The following is a 14,809-nucleotide window of genomic DNA, read 5'->3' as shown; positions in this document are numbered from 1 at the left end:
TTGTGAGGACGAAGTTATGTTTATTATGCACTGTTTAGCCAATTTCTGAGACTTGGGACCATAAACCTTGAACTTTGAATATTTTCCATGAAAACGAAATAAGATAATGAATCGCTTAGCTTCGGAAGAAGCGTCGCCTCCGTTTTCATTCCATCCGAATGTTACGTACAGTTGGTAATAGTCATGGACCAGTGCAGTGGGGAAGCGTATCACACTGGAGGAATAGAAGAATGGAATCAGTGAAACATCACTAAATGATCCTGACACTCAAAGCATTCATATTTAATATGAAGGATAATTATTGTCAACAGTTAAGATGACATACAATAACCCCACATACCTGGAGGCATTTATGCGACCCATTTATATACTTGTTAGCCTCCTCACTGCTCAAGAGTACATTCCTAGCATAAAACTTCATAGAAAACAGTGAATCCACCCTTTTGAAACAGACCTGCATTCAATTCTGGGAGCAGCAAAGTACAGTGAGGTGTAATACTTATGATGGCATTGAGGTGAGGATAGGAATAGACATTATTAAGTAATTTTTAGCTGACGCCTTAGTTCAAGGTGATTTACAATGCTAGTTGCACTATAGTAGAAACCAGTAGTGCAGTGGTTAGAGCTACTGCCTTTAGATCCAAAGTTTGCAGGTTTGGTCCACACCTTTGGCTGTAGTACCCTTAAACAAAGTACTTATCCAAAATTGCTCTAGTAAAGTGATCCAGCTGCATAAATGAGTAAATAATTGTGACCTTAACAGTGTAAGTCTCTTTAGAGAAAAGCATCAGCTAAATGTAACTGACTGTCAGTCATGTGCCAATTGTACAGTATAGCACTATAAATACAGCAGAGAGAATTTTGAGTCATCAATCAACCTGCAACCCATGTCTTCGGACTGTGGAAGGAGAACCGTTTGAACGCAATGAGAAACTCTGCCCGCAATGCAAAATTCTCTCATGAAAACCTTATTCTTATATGATTAGCGAATGGTTCGCAGCCCTACTCGGCGCCACATTTACAAAGACACATTTTTATTGATTGCAAAAATGCACGTTTACTGGTTACAACAAAATAAGCTGAAAATTATTGTCATTTTTTTATCCCATGAAGTAGGAATGTAACTATAACATGCCTGGAGGTGCTGCGGGTGCTGCTGGATTCCCAGAATGTCTTCCCTGGCTGCACCGTGGCAGTTATTGTGCTAAACAGTAAGCACAGCGAGAACAAAACAAGCCAAGTAATGAACTGGGGTGGGAGTCGGTGAGTAACTGGGTCAGGTGGGTCGGGTGCTTCCTTCAAACGAGTGAGGCTGAGGGCCGAGCCAGCGTAATGAGGCGTCTCGCTAGGCCAACCAGGCCTCCGCAGGGCCGGGGGCTGACGATAGAAGAGCTGCCCCCACACACCCTCCAACCCCCAGCTTCTGTGACCTTCCCTGTCTCTCCTCCCCTTGCTATCAATTCATCTTCTTTTGTGTGAGCCGCAAGCAGGGCTCTGTTAAACTGACCGATTGGTGTCAAGAATTTCCCTCGATGCCTGGCCACCCAGCAACCCCTCCACCCCCCCTTACACTCACCCGTGCAACGCAGAAAGGAGACCTAATAAAAGTTTACAAATTTAGGAGTCATTTTGCATGCTGGATTTCACTTTCTCGCTTTTTTTATTCCTGTTTCGGAGAGTCGTTCTGTAACGGTTCATGCAGAATGTCCCTCAGTCACACATGGAAGAAAAAAACGCTCAAGCAGCCTTGAGTCGACGCTGTTTTGTGGATATGAATTATAGCTGTTACTGTTCTGCCTCTTTTGTATTCTGTTTAAAGCTGCAAAGAGCACTCTACTTTGGCATTTTTAGCTATGACAATTACGAGACCTGACCGCGCTGACAACATACACCAACAGTTATCGGCAGAGCATTACTTTCTTTTATATTTCTTCACAATGAGCTGCAGATAAGGAACCTTGAAAGCTAAGGCTTCAACCCACACATTGAGTCGGTGGGAGTGAGAAATTCATTTGTGTGTGCTGTTTGAGCTAATTATATAATCATGACTTTTTGTTTTGTTATTTTCTCACCACACACACTACAAAGTGTTTTATGGGTGTCTTTGATTTTGTTTTAAAGTAATACATTGCTCATATGAATGACTGCTCTGTTTTATCAAAGTTATGTCGATTATATGTATTTCTCGCTTCCAGTGTTTACAGATTTTTATTTTTTTTTTAAGCTTTCATACTAATGAAAAGAGATTTGTAATAAACAGTATGTGTAGAAAGATTTAAATTTACATGTACAGATGCTCCTCTACTTACGATGGTCTGACTTTCGTTTTTTCTAAGTTACGATGGTACGACAGCAATACGCATTCGCTAGAATCTGTACTTTGAATTTTGAATTTCAATCTGTTCCCACGCTTGCGATATGCAGTAAGATACTCTCTCCCAATGCTGGGAGATGGCAGCGAGCCACAGGATCCACTCAACCACACTTGTCGTCTCTGTAGCGATCACACCAACAAGTGTAGACACACACACACACACACACACACACATTTTCAGAACCGCTTGTCCCATACGGGGTCACGGGGAACCGGAGCCTACCTGGCAACACAGGGCGTAAGGCCAGAGGGGGAGGGGACACACCCAGGACGGGACGCCAGTCCGTCGCAAGGCACCCCAAGCGGGACTCGAACCCCAGACCCACCGGAGAGCAGGACTGTGGTCCAACCCACTGCGCCACCGCACCCCCCAAGTGTAGACAACCCCAATTATAAACAAGCAATACTGTGTTGAAAGCATTTTTTTTATTCTCTGTTTTCACATCCCATCATGTCTTCAAAACGCTCATGTGTGTCTCCTCCTTAAATTTGCCCAGCTGTAGGCTATGGTAAGTGTTCTGAGCATGGTTAAGGTAAGCTAGGCTGTGATGTTCGGTAGGTGCGGTACTGTATTCTTTTTCAACTTACAATTTTTCTACTTAACGATGGGTTTATCGGAAAGTAACTCCATCGTTCATCGAGGAACCTCTGTGTTATTAAATGCTTTTTTCCAATTATTACAATAATAAGAGGGTATCCAAGGGGGTGTGGTGGCGCAGTGGGTTGGACCAGGTCCTGCTGTCAGGTGGGTGTGGGGTTCAAGTCCCGTTTGGGGTGCCTTGCGACGGACTGGTGTCCCATCCTGGGTGTATCTCCTCCCCCTCCAGCCTTAAACCTTGTGTTGCTGGGTTAGGCTCCGGCTCCCTGTGACCCTGTATGGGACAAGTGGTTTCAGATGGTGTGTGTGTGTGTGTGTGTGTGTGTGTGTGTGTGTGTGTGTGTGTGTGTGTGTGTGTGTGTGTGTGTAATAGGCTATCCATATGTAAAATACAACTTGTAAACAGAAAAAAAATCCTTTAAATGGGCAGTACACTGATGCGATCTTCCCATATTCACACACGTCTGGGTTAACAGAAAGACTGATTGCTTTCCTCTTGGCTCCGACATGTCAAGTCCCCCGTTCAGCATGTACAAGTCATTTAAAAAAAAGGGAGAATGACATTGACGACAACCCAACTGTACAAGGTCAGCTTCCAACAGGGAGTTCATTCCACAAAAAGAAGAGCCTAACTAGGTCTTCTGGAACACCGGAACAGCAGCAACAATTTTTTTTAAATCATTTTAAAAACTTTTCCCCCCCGAAATTGTCCTATGTTTGATTATTTTGGGTAGCCTTCCTCATCTATTTATTATTCTAAGGCAGAAGCGGGTGATTGCAGAACAGTTCAGTAAGGTGCATCAGGGTGGGATGGGGGAGCAGATGTTTTATGACAGGACGTCTGTGGCATAGGAGTTGCATCGGAACATGCGACGGGCAGCAGGTGGTCTACCCAGCAGCAGGTGGCTAGGTGATCCAGACTTGTGACCGAGGGGTCAGTGCTTTGAATCTCCTTCACTTCTTTAGTAAAACATCCAGCTTTGGGGCCATCAACAAACCTTGAAGCATTCAGCACACACGCACGCATGCACCGATTTTGAAATTAAACAAATTTAAAAAAATCGGAAACCATTATAAGCCATTTTATTTTAATATTAGAATATGTGGAATCATGTTCAGTGCATCACTTTAGGTTAAAATGTAAAAATCCACAATCTGTTTATCTTTTCACCCATTTTATAACTTTTGAAAAGATAGAACTGACAGGCTTTGGATTACAAGGAAAATCACTCTTTTATTTTTCTACAGCACACTTTCAAAAAAGTTAAAGACCAAAAAACAGGAATCTAGGAAAATAAATGAACTCCATCTTTGCTGGTTGCCTCGGAAACATCTTAATCTGTTTATTTTTCTGCATCTGCTTTTGCACCTAGTTGTACCAATTAATCCTCAGGTGAAGACCTTGCACCATACACAAAAGGAATATTTGGCCAAATTAACATCATATTTCACCAACTCAGTGGTATGGAAGCTCAGCTCACAAAGTTGAACACTTATAATATCAAACTCAGGAAGCTTTCATTCTTGATGTGACAACTGTAACAAGATAGTTGAGATAGATTTTGTCTTGAGACACCCAGCTAGCGCACTGGGGGAGAATGGGGCCATAAAACAGTATACTGGTTCAATTTATGCCATTCTGTAATAAGAAAAGCATCAAAAGAGCTGCAATGAAGGAACGTGAGATCACATTTGAAGGGTTTAATTTGCAATTGAACCTACAAATGCAGGGTGATGTTTTGCGAAGATGATGTGAATGCCTTGTTGTGTTTTTGCCCGCTCAGTCTGTTTGGAGTTTGCGTGTTCTCCCTGTGTCTCTTTGGGTTTCCTCCCATAGTCCAAAAATATGCTGTTCAGGTTCTACATTGTTCAGACACTACATAGAGTTCATTGGAAGTTGCCTTGGACAAAAATGTCTGCTAAATAAATAAATGTAAAGTACACAATATCATGTTTTTTTTTTAAAGATTTCAACATCTTTCCATTTTTCTTTCTGTTTTTGATAGACTTCACTGTGGTTTATGGTTTCAAAGGAAGGATCTACAGTACTTTTAATTTCTGGTTTTATTTACAGTTGGTTCGGTGGTGATGGTGCAGTTGGATGTGATACAGAGCAGGAGTTAGTTGGAGAGCTCTACCTGATACTCACAAATCACATAGTATTTGAAAGATTTGTTGGGGGTTCTATGAAGCCATGTTTTCTTTGCTTGGGTTTGAAATTGTAATTTCTCTTATTATCTCCTGATTTTTGTGTTATTGGCTCACTTCTTTCTGTTTCTGTTGTTTTTGTTAATATGACAGACTACATTAAGATGGTTTAATTTTTTTTTTTTCCATTTAAATGCACTACCTGTAATCCCAACGTAATTAAAAGAAAGCGGATGGTAACATTTTTCAAGAGCAGTAAGAAATAACTGGCGTTATTACAAGAAACCAGCACTGCCTCAGCAGGGCATTTAATACTTAAAAGGAACTAGGCTGGTCAAGTTTACTTTTCTTCTTTTAGTTTTAACAATAGAGATACTGACATTTTAACTAATAGGGAATTTTTTTTTACTTTAAATTCCATCCGCAGAATTTACTATGCTTCAGTACATTTTCATTATATATTTCTGGAGACATATCAGCTGTGTTTCATACTATGTGAGGCTGCCCTGGGCACTTTGATATATTTTTTGTCAGAATATGATAGGACACAAGCTTGCTGGACCAATTTTCATTCAAATGTTCAAAAGACCTGCATAAAAAGTTTGACCTGTCCACTCTGACCAATTCCCACCAGAAGGTTCATTCACAAATATGTAGATGATTCAAGTATGCAACTTTCTTCGACTAGAACAGTTAATACTTCACTTTTTTTTTTTTTTTCTCATAAGCACTATAAAGACAGGTATAAAAGTCATACAGAAGACTTATAATGTGTCATGGCAGGGGGCTCAGGAGAGCGAAGGACTCAAATGGGCTCGTTTCATTCATTAATAGAAGGGACAGGCAAGTGAGTAATCCAGGTTCAGGAGAGGGTTGGTCAAACGTCAGACGTCATCCAGGGGTGTACACAGGCTCAGGGTGGGTAAAGGCAAAAGCAAGAGGTCAAACCAGGGAGAACAACGATTGGAGCAAGGAAGTCAAAGAAGCTCAGAGTGTTACGGTGACTAGGAGTGAGGATCTGCTCTGGTGGAGCTTGCGGATCCTCCCTTTATACTCTGCCCCTTTGATTAGGCGCAGGTGTTGTAAATGCGCCTATGGTGGGGGTGTGACGTAATGTCTTCTAAAAGACATTATATCTTAATATCTAAATATATCTGGAGCCACATGTTGGCCTAGACTTCCCTTGTGACTTTCACTTTGTGTGTAGTGTAAACAGTCAACTTCCAGGGCAATATTTAGTCAAGCAGTGATACAGTACTCATCCCAGAATCTTGAAGCGGTCATGACCTTTCAAGTTCATACCTTCTTGAGATTTCTTTGTTTCCATAGCAGTTGGTTGTTCTCTAGAGCTCATTTTTGGTGAAGTCCTTTGGCTCCTCTTTGCAGTTTCTTATCACTAAAGTTTCCCTTGTTTCTAATGTCCTTTACCAGCTACTTCTTTTAACATTCTGGCTCATTCCTATAGTTCCAACTTGTCATAGTCCTCACTCTTCTTTCCAGGGCCTTCTCAGTTTTACTCTTGGGTTTTTATTCACTTGGAAATGATCTCTTTCATGAAAATCCTAATAGCTAGTTTTCGTAGGTGCTCAGCTCCGGGGGCCCGTTTACTGCTATGGGCAGAAAAGCAGACAACTAAAGATTTGTGGTGTTGATAATGACTTCATGGACAATTCCTGGCATCACAGTTGAGTTTTTTACTTTAGATATCAGGTTGAAGTATCATTCTTAAATTGTAGTCTATGGCAGCTGTTCCATCAGGGTTTGAAAATAAGATTTTTGTCTTTAACCCTAAATCCTGATATCGAATCCTCCTCACCTGCCAAAAGAGAGGACCACTGGGAATGATCATTCACTTTCTGCAAAACGACAGGCAAGACAGTTAAATGACATTGATGGAAGGAGACTGATGTGTCGTATACATTTTTGTCATCACAGAAGGTCTTAAAGACATTGATTTACAGCAGAAGCTTTCAGAAGCTCCCTAAGTGTCCCTTGAAACCTCAAAGGAGTTATTAAGGTGCAGGTGGTGTCGTTTTTTAGGAAACTTGGGTCCTCAGGATGTTTGTGAACAGGTGATTGGACATTCATTACGTACATTTTATTCACTTGGCTGCCACTCCTTACCTCAATAATTGTTAGACAGCCAGCTCAGAAATGTGCAATATATTAAGTACAACCAGGGCACATCAGAAAGGATGGGAAAAAAGCATTAAAAATATCCATGTTAATCACATAGTGCATTAGTTAATTAGCACACATTTCGGATGCACAAAGGTAGTACAACTGAGTGGAGGTCCATTTAAATTTTGGAACAGAGACAATCGTATTCTGGGAGCCAGGTTTTGAAGAATCACATCTTTAAACTGCAGTTCTGACATTTCTCGGAGGTTAATTTCACCACTGAGGCCTGTAGTGACAGAATTGCTCTGGTTATTGTCTTTCTTAACCTTTTCATCAACATTGAGAAAATTGGCATCTATTCATTTAGTATACGCTTTTCTCCAAAAACAATATAGCTTTTTTTTATTATTATTGTTAACTGGTGCTAACTAACCTTTATGTTAAAGGTGACTTGCAATAGAAAACACGACACTAGAATAAGCTGGTGGCACAGCGAGTGATGCTACTGTCTCCCAGCACTTGGGTGGTGCGAGAGGATGTCGGTTCAATCCCTGATCAGTCTATGCGGAGTTTGCATCTTCTCCCTGTGTTTGTGTGGGTTTCCTCCTAGTGCTCTGGTTTCCTGTCACACTCCAAAGACAGGCTGTTCAGGTTCACCCATAGTGTGTGAGTGTGTTCCACTGATGTATGGATGAGTGATCCTTTGTAAGTAGTGTATCTAGCAGTGTAAGTCACTGCGGTGAATATGGTGTGTGGGCTGATAACACTACATAGAGTTCATTGGAAGCTGCTTTGGGGAAAAGCATCTGCTAAATAAATAAATGAAAATAAGCCACTTACAATGATCTCACCCTGCACACAATAAAGCAATTTGACACATATACTGAGTCACACTCAAACAACAATCAAGATTTATCAATTCCCTACACATTTGTGGACTGAGCAAGATTTCAACCCAAATGTGAACCAGAAGCCCACAGCAGGTGCTGAGCAGCCTCAGCACAACCTGCATGTGCCATTTATTTTCACTAACATATCTGTTAATTGTTTGAGGTGAGTTAAACCTTTGAATATTAAAATCCCCCAGAGCACACCATAATCTAGCAGTGGTAGGTCTAAAAAATAATTTTTCACTTTTTTCCCTCTCCACCCTCCACATCTGTGCAACACAAGCAAGAATTGACAATAAGATGAGCTGACATGGCCAGAGTGCATAATTTAAATTAGTTTGAAATGTAAAACAGTTTTGCAAAAATGGATCAGCAACATTATTTTTCGGCATTCAGCAAAAGGTAGAGCATAATTCAGGGTCAAGAAGTTTTGTCCTTGTAATAATCTATTTGCCTTCCCAACACAGTGAAATTGATCAGTAAATTCTGGAGTGCATCATTGTTTTATCCTTGCACTTCTATCTCAGCTTCAGAAAATAGTACACCGAGTTTCTGCTGGGCATCTCCTTTATAACATACATTTTTCAGTCCATACAAGCATACTTGTTATTTCCTGTAATACAGCAGCAATTTCATTTAAAAAAAGGGAAAAAGCATTATGTTCCCAATCAAATTAGAGAGATAGTAATTTTATTTCACAGACAATGCAGCAAAGGCACTGCTTGGGTATTTCTGAATAGCATTTGCCAATAATCCAATTCAATTTGGCATCCGACATAACAAGGGGATGTGTATTGATCCTGTCGGAGCGATGGGAGTCTCTCTGCACCAAATATGAGGAATCTGACCCTCTTCCACCATTGATCCTTGGGATGTTGTGGACTTCTGATTTGAACAAATTAGTCTGATGTGGTTTACTTTAGAAGATGAGATGTCTAGGGCTCCCATTCAAAATAATGTTTATTTGTCATTTTCAATGGAATGACTGGACAAGCATACAATCCTTTCAAAAGCTAGCTGCAGACGAAAGTATCTTCTCCTTCCTGGTTTCTGGTGTCTGAGTTTCAGATCCTTGTTGGTAGAAACAGAACAGTATTGGGTTTTCCTGAAAATGTGACATTGTTATAGCGGTATTTTGTTCATTAATTGCATTTGCAGTTGAGTGCCATTGCGTCCTCAGGACTAGATGTTCTCCAATGTCAAGATTTACGTCTCACGGTAGATGAAGTTATTTTACGTTCGCCCACGCCTACACACTCATGTGTTTTCTTACAATTGTAGACATGATGTTTAACTATAGTTTAGTGCAGTGAATTATTCATGCGTCCACCCGATGAAACTTGAGTACATGTACATCTGCTTCTTTTCGTTGGAAGGCATATCCCACAGTAATACTTCACCTTGGATTTGACACTTTGGTTTTTTTTTAAGTTACTTTTTCTTTTAATTCATTTTTACACATTAAAATACAGTTTCAATTTAAACAACAGACATAGCAATAATAAAAAAGTGACTGTAATATGCTGTATAGGACTGCCTCCGAACAATGCTCACAATGGTCCATAAACACACCAAATGGTTGTTTTCCTTTTCCTCATTAATGAATAACAGTGTGTTTGAATTATGGAAATAGAAGTATAGTTTACTTCTCTTTTCAGAATTTCACCATTTGAATAGACAACATAAACTGAACCAAAGCGATGCAAATCTTCTCTGAGAAATGTGCTTTATTTTTCTTTTTTTAAAATTTTTTTCCACAAAAATAAATGCTCTCTTCATGCCAATAGAAGCAATTGTGGCACGCCCAATTTACTGTGAGCAGCACACCTTGGAGATCAGCTCAGCGTTGGGACTCCACTGTGTCCGGCAAGTATGGGGGGGCTACTCATCATTAGTGGGTGGGTTGTCATACGTCAGGTCACTGTTCTGTTGAGGTGATTGCCATCCCAAGCCCTGCACTGTTTCCTGGTAACACTGTGAAAAACCACTGTGCTGCTCTCAACCTGAGCTGGATTCTGATTTGATGGTAATATACAAATATTTCTGCATTTGCTGGTAGCAACAACATTTTGAACAGTTCAAGGTCTATTGATTCTAAAATCAAAATGTGAAGAGTAAAACCACTAATATAGATTGCTGAATATCAAGTTTTAGACACTCCTAAAAGGGATAATTAAAAATACATTTAATTGTTATTGTCCATACACTCATTACACTACTACTACTGTTATTATTATTGTTGTTGTTGTTAATAATAATAATAATAATAATAATAATAATAATAAAAAAAAATGAAAGATGCAAGGTTGACACTGGATGAATGTCCACAAAAGCTTGTGTTCTAAGATGCAATGCACTGAGAAAACCTCCTTTGGGAATATATGTATATATTTATAAGCATTTCCATTTCAGTCAGAATCTTCTGTGTGTGTTTCAGCCCCAGAGAAACGGTGGAGGCAACTTTCTCAGTTTATATCAATGTCTGATTTTTTAGTTTGCGCTGCTTTGCTTTAATCTTACGAGGGTGTGGCGATGAAATTAATGCGTTTTAACACAGTGCGACTCAATACGGGAACCTGATTCCTGCATAATCAACACACCACTAGTCGTACTTTCTTTCCAGCAGTACTGTGGGCTTAAATCCACAAGCCATTATCATTTGCTTCATCACAGATATCAGCACCAACCAGATGATGGAACTCCACACATGCAGTGGTGAAAAGGAGTGCAAGTTGGAAGCCATTTATTTTACATTTCATTTGTGTTTGACCTTCCTTGATTTGTAGATGTGCCATTCAACTTCATTCCTGTGGGTTCCAGCTACGGCACATTTTCTATTTCCTTACAGCCTAGATGCGCCTAGAAGGAGTTTAAATGGGTTCAGCATGTTAAATCATGTGGTTCATTGACCAGCTGGAACAAAAACTTCGTTGACCCAGCTCTTCACCTCCATCCCAAACTGCATGCTCCCCTCCAGCTGTTGCTTGTCTCGTGTGAAATTGTTATTCCTATTCACTTTCAGCGAATGTAAATGCAACATAATATTTAATCTTCCATGTATAACTTGTTCACAGATGCGTTTTAAAACTGAAAATATTTTTGTTTCTTGCTATACATTCTTTGGAACCTTAGCTTATACATCACACATGAGATCTGATAAGTCAATCAAATGTAAACGGCTGCAAGTCACGTAACTTATTGAAGAGCTGAGGCCACAACTGCTGGGAGGTCATGTTTCATATTCATTTCAAGCACCAGAAATGATTATAAAGTAAAATCGATGGTTTACATTTTAGTAGTACTTTTACTATGACAAAAAGGGATTCTTGAAAAAAACGATGTGCATAAACCAAGAGTGCACACCTGTAAATATGCCTGTTTTCCATATAACCTGGAAAACGGAGGAGCTGAAGGGTTTTACACTCATCTGGTAAGTGTAATCAGTGTAATGGTTTTATACTAATCCACCCACAGCCTATATGCTATCAGGCTTTCCTCTGGAACTTGACAGTCGGTAGAAATATTTATCATGCACTGCTCTTATAACGTAATGGGGTTTCCTCCTCGAATGAGAAACCCACCATTAATCACTAACCCGACCATCCAAGATGTTAGACAAGGAAACTTGCAATTGCGCTATGAGAAGGTAAAGAGAACCATCTATTCACATTTATTTATTCAGGTGACACATTCCTCCAAAGAGAGAAGTTAAGTTCAGATATTTACAATCATTAACCCATTTATAAAGCTGGGTATAAATGGAGAAATTTAGGGTAAGGACCCTGCTCAAGGGTACTACAGCTGGAGGTGGGATTCAAACCTTACCACTACACTACCTGCTGCCTTGTTCATCCGAAGGTTTGCTCCAGGATTGTGGATGCGAGGTGTCGCTCAACTAATTGCTTTGAAACAGCAGGGCAGCAATGTGTCCATCACAGCATCTTGTGATTAAGGAACTGAACTGGTGACCTGATGCGTTGGAGGCAGTGTTGAGGTTTGATATTTGCCACAGAAACTGAATGGGTCAAAGCGTTGCAATTTTAAACTCTGTTTGTCACTTTGGGGAAGAACATCTGCCAAGCAAAGTTACACCCATTGAAATTGACATCACCTTAAACTGCAGGTTTCGTGGCTCCAAAAAGCTTCCCACAAGCTTCACTCTGCGTGGAGCTCGTGTCTTGAGGAATTCTCCAGCACCGCTCACACTCTTTGAACAAACGAAACAAGGGATCATTCTGAGCTCTGTAAGGGTATTTTTACATACGTGCCTTAGACTAAAATCTTTTTTTTTTTCTGAATATCACTCTGTGCACAAGGCTTAACCTTACATAAGCTGTCATAAGACAGTCACATATTGGCACAAAGGAAATGATATATTATGGATGACTTTTGCTGTCGTCCTTGAAGCCGACAAGGCAAATTAAGGTCAAATCACTTTGATATCAAGCTTTCCACGCAGCCACTGTACAGTAGGTTACATCATATTCCAGCCTCTCCATTGTGAATCGTCAATAGCAAAATACATCCATCCCTCACAGTGAAAAAGGAAGGCAGAACATTTCAGGTTTAGCTGTCCTTTGATGAATATTTCATTTTGCATTGGCCTGTAATGAATTGCTCTCTCTCTCTCTCTCTCTCTCTCTCTCTCTCTCTCTTTCTCTCTCTTTCTCTTTCTTTTTTTTTCCCCTCCCTTTCGGATGCAGCTGCCGGAACTAACCGCTCCTGTAGAACAAGCTGGGAATGTTACTCTGCAGCATGCAGGCAGGGGGTCTTCCAAGAGAGCGACGCGGGTGCGCCACATGACACATCCGGCCGTCTCGTCCACCCTGCTCGGTGACAGGTCCCCTGCCGGCGCCATTAAGGCACGATCAGCCGCTCACCACACTTCATAATCTTCACCTTATCTCAGGCTCCCTTTGTGGCCTGGAATCACAGGGAGCTTACTGAATTTTAAATCCCCAATTATTTCAGCTTTTTTTGGCAAGGCGGCCACTGCTCTCTAATTAGGTTTTATCTCGGTCTTCGGAGCGATGTGGAGCTTTCTTTCTTCACGAAATGAAACCTCTGCTAGAAAGGACTTCCTTATTTCACTGGCTGTCAGCAATGTTTCTATGTGTTTAATCACAGTAACCGATCAAAGACCTCAGGTTAGGCCTCGATTTCACCCGCGTGAGATTAGATCACTGCTCTTTGAGGTGTTTTTATTTATTTTTATTTATTTAACGATTGTATCTAACCCTTTCAGTTTTAAAAAAAAAAATTCCGCTATGTGGCTCACTTAATATAATAATAGAGAAATAAATATGAGGATGATCAACTGTTTGTAAAAGAAGGTAAATGGGAAGAGCTACATGAGTTGTCCCATGGGAGATCTATCATGTGGCCCGTGGATCAGGCCCGAGGTTTTAAGCGAGGGGCGATGGGAACACATGCAGTTTTCGGGGATGGCACAGGAGACACTGTGGTTCCATGTACAACCAAATTTTACAGGAAATACTCTATGGTTCTAGAACCAGTACTTGATTACTCAGCACATTGTGTTGAACATTTCACAGCTGTCATGCTGGTTCTGTTTACAGTATTAGGACAACTGCTTCAAGCTGGTCAGTCGCTGACACTATAAAAGATGTATGCCAGTGAACATTGTGGGTTTCTTTCTGATCCTGTGCTCTCTTGTCAGATACACAACCTTATTTGCATGTTGTCTATGCTGAGGGACAGAATGTAAAGAAACAGTCAGACGAGCTTGCACTGCCAGGGTCATATGACATATTTCACTTTAATCTATTCCAAGCCATGGGCTCTTACGTCTCGCAGGTTTTTCTGATGACACCGTGTCTGTTTTAATGGCAAGCTGTTTTTGGAGAAACTGTCTATGGGACCAATTGCTCCATTACATTGTGTTTTGCTACATGATGCCCTCAGATTTAATAATATTGCTGGGAAGTCAAATAATCCGCTCTTATTCTCATACATAGCCAAACACACACATAAATATATATATGTGTGTGTGTGTGTGTGTGTGTGTGTGTGTGTAGCATCAGGACTTTTATCATTTGCAGAGCTGTCTTGGGGCTTGGACGTGCCTTTCTCCAAACACACATGGGGTTTAGCATAATTCCTTTTACTGGGCTGAATAAAAAGCATGGGTATTTTAGGGTACAATTTCTCCACGCTTGCTTTCACACCCGCCTGCGTTAAAAGGGCCTCGGACTGTTTCCTTTTTAGGCCATATCCCTGTGGATTAAAGACCACATTACGACATGCTGTCTCATTTTCAAACCTCCTCCTTGACAGTCCTGCCATTGCACCACTCCTCGCAAAAAAAAAAAAAAAAATTGCTCCAATGTCCATGTGTTCTGTCATAAACCGACCGATGAACTCACCACTCACCTGGCATTTGAGTTGTACTGGAGCAGATCCATACTGCAAAACTACCCTCGGACCTACATTTGCTGCCTTCAGCTTGCCTGCAGTTTGCCAGTTACCAATTTGCAGACAACAGGCACTAATGAAGGAAATTCAACAGACTGGACCCACATGATACAGCATTCATTTAATTCCCCTCTATGGTTGCATCAAGGCCTCCTTTCATGTTTTATTGAGAAAAATGTGCATCTTCGGCCACAGCCGTCCCACGTAGTTAGGATGTCCTGCTGAAAGCATGAGCCCATGAGG

This window comes from Scleropages formosus, chromosome 19 (genome assembly GCF_900964775.1).
Source record: "Scleropages formosus chromosome 19, fSclFor1.1, whole genome shotgun sequence".
In the NCBI taxonomy this organism is placed as follows: domain Eukaryota; kingdom Metazoa; phylum Chordata; class Actinopteri; order Osteoglossiformes; family Osteoglossidae; genus Scleropages; species Scleropages formosus.
This window is presented reverse-complemented; position numbering follows the sequence as displayed.